The sequence below is a fragment of the Euprymna scolopes genome, chromosome 45, assembly GCF_053919585.1.
Source record: "Euprymna scolopes isolate OS-2025 chromosome 45, ASM5391958v1, whole genome shotgun sequence".
Classification (NCBI taxonomy): Eukaryota; Metazoa; Mollusca; class Cephalopoda; order Sepiida; family Sepiolidae; genus Euprymna; species Euprymna scolopes.
Window position 1 is genome coordinate 41,071,419 of NC_136526.1, and position 17,232 is coordinate 41,088,650.

At 37.0% G+C, this 17,232-nt stretch overlaps 1 protein-coding gene and 1 long non-coding RNA gene across 6 annotated transcripts in view; one reads left to right on the forward strand and one right to left on the reverse strand.

Moving 5' to 3' along the window:
* The window catches only part of LOC145269491 (argininosuccinate lyase-like), a 135,797-nt gene extending 121,833 nt beyond the window's left edge, over positions 1-13,964 (reverse strand). For 2 of the 5 annotated variants that reach the window (XR_013865070.1, XM_080125222.1), the window contains exon 1: positions 13,870-13,950. The gene's annotated coding sequence lies outside the window, so the exon portion shown is untranslated. Of the gene's footprint in view, positions 1-13,869 lie in introns of all 5 variants that reach the window. The other 3 variants (XM_080125220.1, XM_080125218.1, XM_080125224.1) reach the window with 2 other exon arrangements.
* The window catches only part of LOC145269493 (uncharacterized), a 34,218-nt gene continuing 17,461 nt past the window's right edge, over positions 476-17,232 (forward strand). Inside the window, exon 1 of the long non-coding RNA XR_013865071.1 lies at positions 476-618. This is a non-coding gene — a long non-coding RNA (uncharacterized LOC145269493). The remainder of the gene's footprint in view (positions 619-17,232) is intronic.

The window sequence follows — 17,232 nt, forward strand, 5'->3', positions numbered from 1 at the left end:
TGTCACGGTGTTTGTATAGTTTTACCAATTTTTTTTTTAAAATATGATGGGTCTTTTAAAGACAATATCTTCAAGAACGGCCATAAAATGTGTTTTCAATCGATAAAGGACCAGTTTTCCGGGGTCGAGTTTTCCTAAATTCATATATATATATTGTTTTTTTTGTTTTTGTTTTTTTTTAATATATATAATATATACGCCGCTCCCCCATGTAGGGGGACCAAGTTGGTTAAAGGGAAAATTATTCCCAACTCGCATTTAAGCAAAAAATTTCGTAAATCGAATTCATTCAAAACGTATCGCAAAAAAAAAAAAAAAAAAATATATATATATATATATAAAAATTTTTGCTGTCTTTTCTTTTCTTTAAATTTTTCAACGGTTATTATCGAATAGATACGAATCTACCAGATTATCAGGTCTAACGGAAGCATGGGCGACCCTGGATCCGGCCGTACCGGTGTCAGATAAAGACCTTGATTGGAAGAAATGATTGTCCGGTTAGCAAACTGGACTTCTGTTTTTATAGTAAAACAAATTGGCATGAAAGAAAATGTGAAACTTTTGAAAACAATTTTATTTTCATTTTTTTTTTTTTTTTACGTATATTTTACAAAAGTAAGTAAAACTTCGTTGAAGTTTGCATGAAAGAAAAAAATAAAATACTGTTTGTGTTTTATATATATATATATAGAATACAATGTTTGGTAAATTTTTACTTATTTTCCACCTTAACAATCACCGTTTAAATGACGGCCTTTAGAGATTTTCGGGTATGCTGAAAACGAATATCACATTTAAATTTACCGCAAGCAAGTAGTTTTTCGGATATAAAGCAATGTAATTCTTTAGGTTATAAATAGTGGACATTTTTGTACGCGCAAGCGCGCATATTTTTTTGTTTACCGAAAATCAATAAAAGTCGTCATTTTAAAGGTGATTGTTAAGATAGAAAGTAAGTAAAAACTTTACCCAATGTTTTTCCAATGGTTTTAATCTGTTTTAATATTATAAAAAATTATTACTTTATTAAATATTTACTGATTTCTTTATATTTAAAAAAAAACAAAAAAACAATACAATGTTTTTAATTGTTTTATTTATTTATGTTTTTGAAAATTAGAATACAATGTTTTATTTTGTGTGTGGGTTGAGGGGGGGGGGTGAACATTACTTTATTTATTGAAATATTTTTAAAACAATAATCTATATAAATAAAAGGCAAAATGTGTGTTAGTGTGTGCACATTTTTTGTGTGTCCGGCAAAGGCTTTTTTTTTGGGGGGGGGGGGTGCTCAGGGCGGGGTCACTGTTTCTTAGAACTTTTGATATACGACCTAGATTATAATATCTCCGATTCACAAAACGAGGTCGCGTATATCTTTTATTTGAGCGACTTTTACACTCTATTTTCGCAGTATTTTCTGGTCTCCGCGTGTTTGTTTGGCTTTTCCGTATAAAATAGCAAAACTGAATCTGGAACAAAGCCATCTTCCTAGCAATCGGCTTTGATCAATGCGAGGGAAATCCCTAATATCAGACAATTGCTATTCATTTGGACACTCCCCTTTTTATGGGGAACTGGTTTTCCCCAACATCTTGGGGAAACTGGCTTGCAGCCAAAGTTAAGTGCAGGATTTCATTCCCCTATGGTGTGGTGTTTGACCTCATTAAATTTACACACCTATTACTTAACTTTTTAATCGTTTAATTTCAACCATCCACAGTACTGCTGCCCTTGTAGCGTCTTGGTAAGTTATCAGGCTATTCGCCTCAAGGCTTCGGGTTTGAGCCTACCTACCTACCTAATTTTTTTTTTTTCTTTTACACCTCCAAGAACCCGGGCAATGCTAGGCATCCACGCTAGTCTATATATAAATCTCATCTGTCTGTTTAAATTCTATATGTATGTATGTTTGCATATCTGCCTAAAACTTTCGACAGAGGCGACGGATTTTCACAAGATTAGTATCGTTTTGTAGCGTGACCCTTCGGACAACAAATATCGAAAAATTGGCTAAAAACATTAATTCCTTCACCCTCAACTGGGTACTTTTCTATAAGGAGTGGGGTGTCGCTTTTTTCGCCAATATTTTTTAAAGTCATCCCTCTTTTCAATTGACTAGCTTTAATTTAAACATCTGTCACTTCCGGTTTGGCGATGGGTGCAACAGAAAAAAGGTCACTTTTTTTTTTTCATGTTCTTTTCCTCCTTCGTGGTACGGGTTTGAGTCTGCCTGCCTGGCTGCCACCACTTTTTTTTTTTTTTGCTTAACACATACTTCCTAACACCCGGGCAACGCCGGGCACTCAGGTTCGTACTAACTAAAAAGAAACACTTAAACATGGCTGCCAGCAAAATTAACAGGAAGCTTGATCTGGTAAACGGAACAATTCTATGGCACTAATTAGGATTGCCCGTGCTTCATGCTTCAGTCACGCCAATTAAAAAAAAAAAGTAAATATCTAAATATAGAGGGTGCTCAGTTTCTAATCCAACGTTCTAGTAAATCAATCACCTATTTTAGAACCACTGGAGATTTTTAGCCCACATTTCGCGAATTTAGCCTTTTTTTTAAAGCATTTGGCTTCTTTTTTTTTTTTTTTAAATTTCCCTTGAAATTTGGGTGGACCTGAACAAGCTTTTCCCCTGCCATGAAATTAATTCCTTTTCATGTTTTCTTATGTTTTTCTGCAGATTATCATCGCTAAGAGACAGGAAAAAAAATATAATCTTTCATGATCCTCCAGATGAATCACATCGTCACTGCTTCTAGTTGCTTTTCTATGTCCTTGGTTAGGCTTCAGCATCCGCACAGAAGAATGGACCATACCTAGGTTCTCATAACATGTATCTTTGTCTTGAGTCCTGAAGCTTATCTTACTGTTGGCAAAAATGCGTTTCATTCTGTTAAAAGTTGTCTTAGAATGTCCAATTCTCTTCTTAATTTCTGTGATAGTACAACCAAGGCATTTAAAGGTGTTTACTTGTCTAATTCTCGGTGGTGTAAGCAAGGGCAATCCGAAAGGCCATATAAGGTAAATTAGGGTCTTCTCTGGAGATATCCCTACCACACGGAAAACCATCTTTAAAGTAGGCACATATTCCATGCCCATGGCGATCTTGGGGGTCAGCTTTAGACGTTAAGTTAAAGTATCCTTTAATTATGAACTCATCTAGGGAAGCGGTCGGCCCTATGCCAGTTTCACTTAGGAACAATATATCCGGTTTCGTCTCCTGGAATTGTGTTTCAATCTCTGGAAGGTTGGGACGTAGACCCCTGATGTTGGAGAAGGAGACATGGTAGTAGGGGTCGACGTTGGATGATAGGGTCCTAGGTTTATTCGTGTATTTTTTTCTGGAGATATTTCATGTTTGGTAAATTTTTCACATGTTTGTATTTTTTCTGGAGATATTTCATATTTGTGGAATAGGTCAACAGACTTGGTTAGAGCAGAATAGAGAGGGAAAGTAAGATAGAAATAGACAGGAATTATGTTGCATTGTGGTCTAACAGCTTTCTTTGAGTATTCCATCTTCTTTGCACTGAGCTGTAATCCTTTCTTTTCGCTTTCGTCGGTTCCTGTTGTTAAAATCCTTTGAAATTTTGCTTTAGAGCCGGCGATAATGACTGTGTCATCTGCATACCTTAGATTGTTGATGTTGTGGCCACCTACACTAATTCCCTAATGATTCTCAATATTTCATAAAATTATTTCACTATATACATGAAGCATCTCAGGTGAGAACATGCAGCCCTACCTCCCACCCCTGCATATAGGTCTATATCGACTGATGTCCTTGTCTACTCTGATGTCAGCCTCCTGTTTCCAATATATGTTTCTGAGGACTTGAAGATCTTTCCCCGTCAATGTATAAGCCTGCCAAAGCATAATGCTATAATACTTATAAATAAAACCGTGTTATGGGAACAAGTCCCCTGTTCTTGTAAGGTTTTTTTTTTTTACACAGTGATCACCACTTATCAAGGCCCGGAAGCCACTCAGGGATAAGGGTTATTACAAGTACATTACGTTAGTGTGGAGATTTGATGAAGTATTTACTTAAGGGGGCGGTTCATTAGGAATTTGTTAACATTGGACTTGAAGATATCCAAGTTGTAGTCCGGTGGGAAGCAGGCAGACGGAACAGAGTTCCACAGGCGTGCAATTCTAAGAAAGAAGCCTTGTTCATGGAATCCACGTTTTGATTTAGGCACAGATAAAGAGTGGGGGAAATTTTTCACAGTGGATTCAGCTAGACGGGTGTTTTTCGTTAAAGATTGGCGAGGGGGGACCAGAGATTGGAGTTCAGATGAGCACCTGCCATGGAAATAATGATAAAACAAGGATAAGCTCGCAACGTCTCTTCTGTGGGAGAGAGGTTGCAGGGTAGAGAAAAGGGCATCCCCACTAAGCCACAAAGTCTATTTTGTACTCTGTCAAGGCAGGATAGGCTGTTTTTAGCAGCTCCTGCCCAGATATGGTAACAGTATTCCATCCTTGGACGTACTTGGCTTTTATATAGATAGACAATTGCATTAGTAGTGAGATATCTTCTGGAGCGGTAGTAAGTAAGTAAAAAAAAAAAAAAAAGAGATAGGATAGACTGAGAATTCGAACCTGGAAAGCTAGGTTTGGAATTAAAAGTCAGGAGAGTTTTAAAATAAATAGCAGATATGTTTGTTTGAAAAGGAAATCGATTGTTTAGAAATGTTATTGGGAAAAGGAATTTGATGATTCAATTCTGTTTATGAAAATTGAATTAAAATTAGGTTATCTAGAAGCGAATAGCAGAAAATGCTAAACATATCGAAAAATAGGTTAGAAGAATATATGTGTGAACAATGCACGTGAGTTCAGGACCACGTGAGTCGAGCACATGCTCGGATATCGGGGAATGAGACACGTGAAGCATGTCCAGGCCATGGGATCAATCTGCACGTTGTTGGCCATATGATGACGTCATGGCTAAGAGATGAGTTCTCAATATAGTTGGCTAGTTTTAGTGAGACAAGCAGAGAGGGTCAGAAAGAGTCGAAAGACAGGGTCAGATAGGAGAGTCGAGTCCGGATTGAATCCCCCTTTGGAAGCGAAGGGTTAGAAGTTGAAATCATGTAGTGACTTTGAATTCCTTGATGTGAAATCGTTGACCAGTCAAAGAAATAAAGGAACGTCATCATTTTGTAACTGTGTCTTGTGTTGTGTCATTCTCAACAAACAAAGGTATTGTGAATCATTTACATGAACTTTGTGTCCACTCAATGAACTTTGTGTCCACTCAATGAACTTTGTGTATAAACTCCATCCTTAAGAAATGTGTCTCCCTCTCTGTCAAGAAATAATGACTGTCCCCTCCTGTGATAAACCCTTCTCCTCTCTAAAATGTATGTTATAGAAACATTCACAGTTTAAATGTCTCTTTGTATTGCATGTCACCCTCTATATAACAACCGTAGAACCTTTAACGTACGTGCGTTATAGTTTCCAGATTATAAATTATTTGATCGGGAGATCCTATTTATTAAAAAGGAGGATTAAATGTAATAACTAGGGCTGTGACAATAGCATTTTTTAAAAATTCTTTTGACTCTCGAGTATATATCCAACACAGTTAATCAACTGAGGACCACATCAGTCTATATACAAACAAATAAGATATTATCGGATATATACTCAAGAGTCAAAACATAGAAAAGAATATTCTGTTGTCACATCCCTAGTGATATTATACCATTAACATTAAATTATTATATGTACTATATAACATTATATTATACCATTATATTATAATATATACTATATACCATTATATTATACCATTATACCCTTATATTATACCATTATATTATTATATGTATTATATAACATTATATTATGCCGAAATTATACCATTATATTATTATATGTATTATATAACATTTTATTATACCATTATATTATTATACGTATTATATAACATTATATTATACCATTATATTATTATATGTATTATATAACATTTTATTATACCATTATATTATATGTATTATATAACATTATATTATACCATTATATTATTATATGTATTATATAACATTTTATTATACCATTATATTATTATATGTATTATATAACATTATATTATACCATTATATTATTATATGTATTATATAACATTATATTATACCATTATATTATTATATGTATTATATAACATTATATTATACCATTATATTATTATATGTATTATATAACATTATATTATACCATTATATTATTATATGTATTATATAACATTATATTATACCATTATATTATTATATGTATCCGCTAGATTAATGTTAATAGTATGTTATCACCTATCCTCCTTTTTAATAAATAGGATCTCCTGATCACCGAAGACGCAACGTAAAAAAAATAAAAAATAAAAATGATGTTGCTTTTGGGTGGTACGTGAAACTAAGATGTACTTGCTTGGTCTTGTGGCTAGGATCCAAGCGTAGTATCTGTTCTGCCTAAAGACGGTATAATGATATTGTGGGGTTTCCGTTCATGCCGGACGTCCATGCAATGGAAATATGTCATGGACTCTTATAAAGGTATTGGAGATAAACTGTAATAACCAGATATATTCTGACACAACATTAACCAGATTAATAAGATTAATAATTTTACAGTTTTAACAAAAGGGCTACAATAATATCACGGAGATCTCCATTCACGCTGAATGTCCATAGAATACTCAGCAGCAATATATTACACATGAAAGATGCCGCAGTGCAATTTCCACAGGTCCTGCCAGTACTTGGGCTGGTGCATCTGCTACTAGTCTCTCGCTCCTTGACAAGGTTCAAAAGAGAGTCGCAAACCTGATAGGCCCTGAACTGGCATCTAAGCTTCAGCCTCTGTCCCATCGACGAAATGTTGCATCCCTCTGCCTTTTCTACAAGTATTTTAGTAGTGAATGCTCTGACGAACTGCAATCACTTGTGCCCCCACGACGTGAGCACCCTTGACAAACCCGACAGGCTGCTAAATCCCACCCCCACACTGTAGAGATCCCTAGATGTAGAAGATCTTTTTACTCCAATAGTTTCTTCCCCAGAACCGCTAGACTCTGGAATTCCATTCCAGGTCCCTGCTTCCCCAACAGTACTGACGTGCAGAAGTTCAAGTGTAACGTGAACCGACATCTTGCTGCCCAAATCCCTACATAGTACCCCAGTAGTTGTTGCCCCTGATAGTAGCCCCCTACACCAAAGTGGCAATTTGCCTTGTTTGGGGTGAAAATGAAATAAAAAAAAAAAAAAATTTTTTTAAAAACTTATAAATAGTTGTATGAAAAATCGAAAAATTGAATGCTGATAAAAAAAGAGAGAAAGGAAAATTGAACGAACGTTAACTGAAAAACCGTTTCATTATACGGGGAGACAGGGGAAGAGGCAACTATTAAAAAAAGGAAAGCAAACGGACTCAACTAAGAACATCCTCATAAAATTAATGGAAATAGTTCTTAAAGAAATTATGAAAAGATAGATGCAAATTACAATGTTTTTTGTTAGAAATCTTCTTTTTGGAAGCAGTTGAATGGTTTTTGTAACGGAAAAAGAAATAGCATTGCATTGTTCTTGAAAGTGGTATATATCCACTTGGAAATCGTGTATTCTAATATTCGTTTTTTTTTTTATTCCATTTTCACCCCAAACAAAGCACAGTGCCACTTTCATGCACAGGGGCTACTATCGATGACATAAATTGCAGGGGTATTATGAAGGGAGATGAGCAGCAAGATGTCTGTTCACATTACACTTGAACTTCTGCATGTCAGTACAGTTGGGAAAGCAGAATCCTGGAAGGGAGTTCCACAGTCTAGCAGTTCTGGGGAAGAAACTATTGGAGTAAAAGGCTTTCTTACACCTAGGGATCTCTACTGTGAAGGGGTGGGATTTAGCTGCTTGTCGGGTTAGTTGGGGGTATTTACATTGATGGGGTACAAGTGCCTGTTGTTCGTCAGAGCATTCACCATTAAAATATTTGTAAAACAGGCAGAGAGATGCAAGATTTTGTCGATGAGACAGAGGCTGAAGCTTAGATGACAGTTCAGGACCTATCAGGTTGGCGATTCTCTTTTAAAACCTGTCTAAGAGTGAGATACTAGTAGCAGATGCACCAGCCCAAATATGTCAACAATACTCCATACATGGGCAAATGGTGGCCTTATAGCGGTACAGAATACTTTCAGGCGTAAGTAACTTTCTAGCACAGTAGAGATAGCCAACCTTCTTCACAGCGGCCTTTAATTCTGAGTTGCTAAAAGCCAATCAGAAGTAACTGTAACTTAGCAAGGAAGAGGTCATTATTTCAAGGTATGTTGTGGAAAGGACAAAATTGAAATGTATAGGAAAAAAAATGAACACAGACAGTGACTTATCGGAAGCTGTTCTTAATGCAGAGTAATTCCCAGTTACGTTGAGGTTAGTATGAGGAGAAAACAGTTAGTGGGTGACAATTATGCAGCCATGGTTAATCATGTAGTAATTTGGAATGTGATGCTTCTAGGAACTAATGTAGCATCATTCGATAACAAAAGAAAATGAACGATAAATTGTGCAAAAAAAAAAAAACCACCATATAGTGGCTATTAACCTAATTATATTGAATTTACAGGTGGCGTCTACGGTTGCAAACCTACAACACTTTTTTCTAGAGGGGAAAAATTGTGCCTGTTTGATTATCTATATATATAAAAGCGAAAATGTGTGTATGTATGTATGTGTGTTCGCTTTTTGTGTATGTCTACAAAAGGCTTTTTTCGCCGTGATTCTCAGTTGGCTCGCTCCTTCTTAAAACTTTTTATATGCTATCTAAATAATATGTACAACTAAGGAACTCTCGTCGCAGCTATCTTTAATTTACCCAACTTTTACAAGCTATTTTCGAGATATTTTTTGATCGCCGCGTAGCGGGGAAAACAGAAACTGGCTTCCAGTGCAAAACTAGGTCAAACATCACGCGACTTAACGTTCTCTCACCTGCTAATTTCGCTTTATAAACGTCAACTTAACACACTTATCAATTCATATATTCCCCTGGTTAGGTCGCATGTTTTTTTTCCCCATTTCCTTTCCACCTCCGCATCAAAGGTTCGAGGTTCAAGCCTACCTTTCTACTAAAACTTTTTTTTTTCTTTTACACCTCCAAACACCCGGCCAACTTTTTTTTCTTTTTTTAATAGGGTTGTTTTGATCTATCCCCACCCAACACACACACACCTCCAAACACCCGGGCAACGCCGGGTACCCCCACAAGTCTATATATATAAAAGGCAAATACAGCATGCGCATTTTTGTATGTCTCGAAAAGGCTTTTTTCGCCGATGGTCCCGGGGGGGGGGGTACTATCACTTAGAAGTGTTTATATAGCCCCTAGATCATAATATGTACGATTTGCGAATGCGCGTTGCATCTAGATTTATTTACGTCGATTTTTACAAAATTATTGCTATTTCAGCCCGTCTTGTGTTTGTTCACCTTTTTTGTATAAAACCGAAACTAATTCAAAGCTAAGGCAGCTCCAGGCATCGCGCCGGTTCTTGGCCTTCGGGACGGGGTAAAAGTTTAGTATCTGTTCCAGCAGATACTGCAAGCAAAGACCATATGTGGGGGCAACCCTACATATAAGACCTTGGTCAATGTAGAGGCAACCCTTCATACCAATTGTCACTATCCCGCTCCCCTACTCCTCGGGGAGTTGGTCCCCATTTCCCCTTCACTCCTCACATTAAAAATCGGCCTTGTGCCTAATTTGCTCAGTGGGGGAGCAAATAAATACCAACACCACATATAAGACTTTGGTCAATGTAGGGGCAACCCTTCATACCAATTGTTACTATCCAGCTCCCCTACTCCCCGGGGAGCTGGTCCCCATTTCCCCTTCACTCCTCACATTAAAAATTGGCCTTGTGCCTAATTTGCTTGGTGGGGGAGCAAATAAATACCCAGTTCCCGGCAATCCTACCGGGGAATGTCCATAAGCAATCAGCTTTGATTAATGTGGGGCCAAACACCTTATATCAGACAATTGCTATTCAATCTGGACAATGGGGAGCTGGTTTCTTCCTCTCAACATCTTGAGTAAACAATCAGCCAAAGTTGGGTAAACAAACCCAAAAGCTGCCCCACAGTAGAAGTTAACTCCGCTACTTCTATTTGACCTCATTAATGAGGTCAAATAGAAGTAGCAGAGTGAAATTTTATTGCGGGCACGTGTCAATTCTGTTTTTAATACTTAAATAAATAAATTCAAATGTGTTTCAGTTGCTCTTTGTTGGCCGAGCGGATAACATGTCAGGTTTTTTACACACTTTCTTTTTCACCTTCGCCTCAAGACTTCGGGTTCGATTCTAACTACTTACAAAAACTGTTTTTTTTTTTACGCCCTCCCCTCAACACAAACACCTGGGCAACGACTTTTTTTAAAGAAGTTTTAACATTGTTTTTTTTAATATATATATATATATATATATATATATATATATATATATACATATATTTAAACAGGGTTTTTACTTCGCTTATTCTTTTGGTTTGATTCCCCTACACGCACACCTCTAAACACCCGGGCAACGCCGGGTACTCCTGCTAGTCTATATATATAAAAGCGAAAATGTGTGTATGTATGGTCGCTTTTTGTGTATGTCCAAGAAAGGCTTTTTTCCGAGAAGCGGTCGGTCGGCTCACAACTTCTTAAAACTTTTTATATCACATATAAATCTACGAGTTAACAACGGAGGTCGCCTATCTATTTAATTTGCTCGACTTCGAAAAGATAAATATTCAACATTTTTCACTCGCCGTATGTGGATTGGGCTTTTTCGTATAATAAAAATGGCACTAATTCTGGCGGTATTTTTCCGGTCGCGATCGCCGGAAATGTCCAAAAGCAATCAGATTTGCAATGTGGAAACATTTTCCTTATATCAGACAATTGCTATTCAATTTGGACAACCCCTTTTTATGGGGAGCTGGTTTCCCCACCCCTCCCAACATCTTGGGAAAATAAAAATAAAAAAAGCGTTCCCGCAGTAAATGAAATACTACCGCAGTCAAAGTTGACCTCATTAAGTCATTAAAACGTGCACCTGCCAATTCTAAATAGTTAAATAAATTCAAACGTGTTTCCGTTAGTATTTCGCGGTGGCCCAATGGTTAGCGTCGCATGTTTTTTTTTTCACACATTAATTTCCAACTTTGCCCCAAGGGCTCGGGTTCAATCCTCATACTTACCCACCAAAACTTTTTTTTATTTTACCCCCACCCCCTGGAGTTTTGATTTACCCAAAACTACACACACCTCCAAACACCCGGGCAATGCCGGGTACCCCCCCCCGCTAGTCTATAATATAAATCTCACCTGCTAGTGTGAATGTATATATGTTTGTATGTCTCACTAAAACTTTTGACACACATAACCAACACTGACAAATGTGGTATCGTTTAAAAGCTCAGTCTCTCGGTCAACAAATATCTAAAACTTGGCCAAAAACATTAATTCTTTCACTGTCACCTGGGCCGTTTTTTACAAGTAGGGAGTCACTTTTTTCATTGACATTTTTGCAAAGTCATCATACGCTTTGCAATAACTAACCTTATTTCGAAACTCGCCGACATCATTTGTCATGGTGGGCGTGGGGGCTAAACGGTTGGCTTTTTTTCACCTTCTTTCATTCAACATTGGTGTTGCTATCAGGACAAAGATCTCATCTCAATTAGAACAACCTTGTGGAATTAGTGATCGAATCATGTTACTGAGGGTACCTTTACCTCGTGATCGTTACGTGTCAATTATCTCAGTATATGCCCCTGCTTTGGATAGCAGACAGGATGTCAAAATGGGGTTTTATCAAAATCTAGGGAATTGTATCAAAGGGGTACCAACACCAGATAAAATTTTGTTGCTTAGAGGCTTTAATGCATGGGTTGAAAGTGATCACAACACCTGGAGTGTCTTAGGAAAATATGACCTTGGTAAGGCAAATCATAATGGGATACTTTTTTTATTTTTTTATTTTTTATTTTTTTTTTATTACATTTTCACCCCAAACAAGGCACATTGCCACTTTGGTGTAGGGGCTACTATCAGGCGCAGCAACTACTGGGGCACTATGTTGGGATTTGGGCAGCAAGATGTTGGTTCATGTTACACTTGAACTTCTACATGTCAGTACAGTTAGGGAAGCAGGGGCCTGGAATGGAATTCCAGAGTCTAGCGGTTCTGGGGAAGAAACTACTGGAGTAGAAAGATCTTTTACGTCTAGGCATCTCTACTTATTTTGCAGTTGTGCACAGAACATAATCTTGTCCCTTTTTTTTTTCATTTTTCTTAAACTTTTTCTTCTAGGGGATGGGACATCCAAGCAGATGTCTGACATTTACCCCTATTTTAGTGAGTCCAACCAAGAGATCTTTTCGGGATTCTAGCCGTCCCTTTCAGTGCAATCGTTTTTATTTCACTTGCACTTGGTTCACCGGGTATGCTTGCTATGTACTTTTTAAAGTTCCTTTTCATAAGACCAGTTGCTCCTATGATGACTGGTATAATTGAAACGTCTTTTAATTTCCAATTTCGTTTCATATCATACATAAGTCCTTGATACTTTGTTATCTTTTCCCTCTCAGCTCTGTTAAGCCCTGTATCATTGGGTACACTGACCTCTATTACGGTCGCTTTTTTGTTTGCTCTATCCCAAATCACTATATCTGGTTTAACAGCTGCGTTTTCAAGATATGTACCAGTCGGGATTATGTAGTCATAGTGAATGGTGTAGTTGTCATTCCCAACTGTTCGTTCGGGTATATGTTCCCAGGATTTTTTTACTACACTGAATGTTGAGTTTCTTACATATCTTCCAGTGAAGGTATTTGCAAACTCCGTTATGGCGATCTGTATAATAACCATCTTGCAGTATGTAACACCTTCTACCAACAAAAACCCATTCACAAGATAACTTGGATACACCCTACATCAAAACATGGTCGTATTCTTGATTTCATGCGCGAGCGTGATCTTCAGAATATGTAAGAGTTATGCGGGGGTACAGACTGTGACGCTGATCACAAACTTGGGGAGGGGGGGTTGTACCTATTCTGTACTTTAACCTTACAATTGAATAAAAAAAAAAAAACATGTCATAAAACTTTAATTAAACGTGGAAATACGATTTAAAAAAAAAAAAAAAAATAGCGCGGATCGGATCCACTCTCTGCATTAGCACCAGAGTTTTATTTGCTGTCGCATGCCGCACGTGCCAGTTCGAATAAGAACCTATTTTGGTATTATTTTACGACCTGCCCTCAGCGTAGTATAAATACCTCCAACCACCCCATGTTAAGAACGACTTTAAGAATAACCCTCCACCAACCTCCCCATGTTAAGAACGGCTTTCGAAATTGTAGGTGTTTATTCCGAAAGCCGTTCTTAACATGAGGAGGTTGGGGTGTTTACGCTGGGCGCTCTGGGCTGGGGCACGTCGTAAAAATTTACCCCCCCCTACACGCACACACACTTTTTATTTTTTTTGGTAATTATGCATTTATGTTAACGTGTTAAAATAATAACATTATTTAGAAAGCCATTCTTAACATGAGGAGGGGCAGTTTTGTCACTATTCTGTACTTTCACCTAACAATTTAATAAAAAAAAGATATCGTAAAATTCGAATTTAACTTGAAAATATGATTTTAAAAGATAGCACGGTAACATAAGCACATAAAGCACCTATTTTATTTATTTTTTTCTTGTTTTCTCCTGATATCACGCACACGCACTTGTTCTAACTTAACGTAAAATACGGGAGGAAAAAGACGGACAGGAATGGATTAAAACTTACAAAAGGATGTCCGAAGTTGTTTTCAACTTTCGTTTACGACTGCAAATCCGCAACTTATGATGACAAAAAAAAAAAAAAAAACCAATCGAGCAACGTAATATGTAAGAGGGGGGGGGGTAAATAAGAAGAAAGGTGTCAAACGTATGGGAATAAAGTGTATAGTAATAATCTCTAATTATGTAAAACTAATACTAGCACTCACTACTTAATACCCGCGCTTAGTAGTAGTAGTAGTAGTAGTAGTAGTAATTCGGAATTTTCGCGACGTTTTTTTACAATAACCCCGCCATGAACTAAAAAAAAAAAAAGGATGTTTTGTTAATATGGTTAAAAAAAATTTTAATATGCGGCTTTAAGCAAAAACAGTGCTTACTTAATTTTCATGTAGAAAATAGTAATATATCCAAAAATTACGAAAATTCATTGAGTAGAAAATTATTTTTAGTTAAAAGGAATTTTTACGGAAAATTGGGGGGGGGGGAATTGCATTTTCCTAAATGTTAACACTTTGAAGATTACAAATACAAGAGACATCATGCTCATATCGGTAAAATCCATTGAAAGCGGGCGGTGGTTCTATGAGAAAATAAAGCTGTGTACGTATTATAAATGTTTCTTTTCTGTGTCTTATGTTATACATTAGTACATTAGGGGTCATTTCGAGTTAAAAGTTTATTTACAGCACCCATCTGAACTAGAGAAAATCATGATTAAAATGTGTATGTCTCGTCTAAATAACTAACGATGAATATCTAATATGGCCGACGTTCAAAAGACGTTCTGGAGACCAGCCGAGCCGGGTGATCAAAAAGTCAGATCGAGCGTACTGGAAAACGAAATGAGACCAAATTGACAACTCGGAAGTTCTAATATGAAAAAACTTTAATGGTTAATGTTTTTTAAATAAATAATTTAAACAAGTTGTTATTTTGGTTGATGTACACGCATTGGCTCCGATGTTGTCCGAAGTTCGTTCGAAGGAGCATTCATTAATCCGAAAAGGAATGAAGTTTGGCGTGTGTGGCCTTTTTTTTTGTTTTTGCTATTTTTTTTTTTTTTTTTGCTTGAACTTTGCGCTACATTTTGACCTTGTGTCACATCTTCTTACGCTGGAAAGGGAGTAAATATTAGTGGTTTCTTTGCAGTTTCAATTGCTAAGAGACTCTTGACTGCTAAATACCAGTTGAGGATCTGTTCTTGACTATCAGTCTGACATAGCTCCGATCTGTGGCCCCCCCCCCCACCTGTCCTGACTTTCACGAAAAACACTCGTCTAGCTGAAACCACTATTTATAAGTTCCCCCACGCTTTATTTGTGCCTAAACCTAAATGTAGATTCCATGAACAAAGCTTCTTTCCACTGGCTTATTTAGGGGGAGGGGGCGGGGCCGCCCCGGGCGGCACACCTGAGGGGGCGGCATTTTTAGAGGGTAAAAATAGAAAGTAGAAAAAAATAAATAAAAACAAACAAAAGTTAACAAAAAATATGAAATTTTATACCAAAAAGGTTGTAAAAAATCGGAATTTTGGGGGGTATCGGAATCAGAAAAAATGTGTCCCTATTTTCTGAGCGTCAGGGGGGGCGGCATGGGGGCAGCATTTTGAGATGGTAAAAGGGGAAAATCGAAAAAAATGCTAACAAAAAATCTGAAATTTTATATCGAAAAGGTTGTAAAAAATGGGAACTTTTGTAGTTATTGGAATCGCAAAAAGGTGTCCCTATTTTGCGAGCGGCATATGTCAGGGGCGGCATTTTGAGAGGGTAAAAATAGAAAGTAGAAAAAATAAATAAAAATAAACAAAAGTTAACAAAAAATATGAAATTTTATACCAAAAAGGTTGTAAAAAATCGGAATTTTGGGGGGTATCGGAATCAGAAAAAATGTGTCCCTATTTTCTGAGCGTCAGGGAGGGGGCATGGGGGCGGCATTTTGAGATGCTAAAAGGGGAAAATCGAAAAAAATGCTAACAAATTCATACTTAAAGGGGAACTTTCATATAAATTTTTATCGAATAGGTGCGAAAAGAAAGTTGGATATTTGGGTGTATATACACCGACATCAAAGAGGAAATAACATTAGATGCCAAAGTTTGAATTCATTAATTTTATTACTGTCCAATTCATGAGGCTAAGACTTTGAAAGTATCAAACGTTTGTTTTTGTAGCATACTTTTTATAACTCCTTGTAAACTTTACAATTGCTAGCTGGGGGATCGGACAAAATCACCCCGGGCAACCCCCACCATCTACTAAAAATAAAAGGAAAACAGATAAAATCTCAAATGAATAAAAAATATTAAAAATCAGTTTTCATATTTTAATTTTAATTTAATTGAATTTAGGAAAATTAGATACCGTAGAACTAATTTTCGCAAGGTATGAAGATTAAGCAACTACAGAATAAATGTTAACTTAATAATAATGGGCCAGTTTTCCTACCTAGCAAAAAATGGACGAATTTTCCATGGGCGAATTTTCCGGGCACCCAAATGCCGGGGGGTTGGGGGGCAAATTTTACTACCGCCCCGGGCGGCAAAAGGTCTAGCTACGCCACTGCTTCTTTCTTAGAACTACACGCCTTTGGAACTCTGTTTCATTTTCCTGCTTTCCAACTGACTACAATATGGTTGTTTTCAAGTCCAACATGAACAAATTTTTGATGAGCCATCCCCTTAAGTAATCCAATTTACCGAATTTCCACTACTAACGATTACGACGACATACTCCCTTTGACCACCGAGTGGCTTCTGGGCCTTAATAAGTGGCGACTCCTTTGTTAAAAAAAAAAAAAAAAAAAAAAACGGACCATTTCGGTAGTTTTTTAATCTGACAGGCTGTGGTATTGGTCCTGCGTAATCCTAGGTGGTATAGCCACTCAGACCTTGCCCCCTTCTTTGGGGTGGAGGTAGTTTATTGTTTGAGGCAGCCGATCAGAGAATACCGATGAGGCAACCCAAGCACTTTTTAATATGTCAGAGTACTCCTCTTTTAGGAGCACTGGTTTGATTCGCCCACTCTTCCACACACATGTCACATATCACACTGGAGACAGACAGACAGACAGACATTGTGAGTTTTATAGATTAAACTAGTGGGAGGGGGGTTCGCCCAGCTTTGCTGGAGTGTAAAATATGCTTAAATATGATATTTTAATTTGTCCAGTACATATTATTATAGAGTTGTGATTTCAAAAATAAAAAAGAAAAGTATTTAGGTGCCATCAGCTAGAATTGAAACTGGAACTGTAGCTTTCAAAGCTGATGACGTTACCACTGTACCAACGTGACACGCATACGAACTGATGAAAAATTATAAGTAAAAAATAAACTAAGATGAATGTATAAAATATTTAACGATTTTTT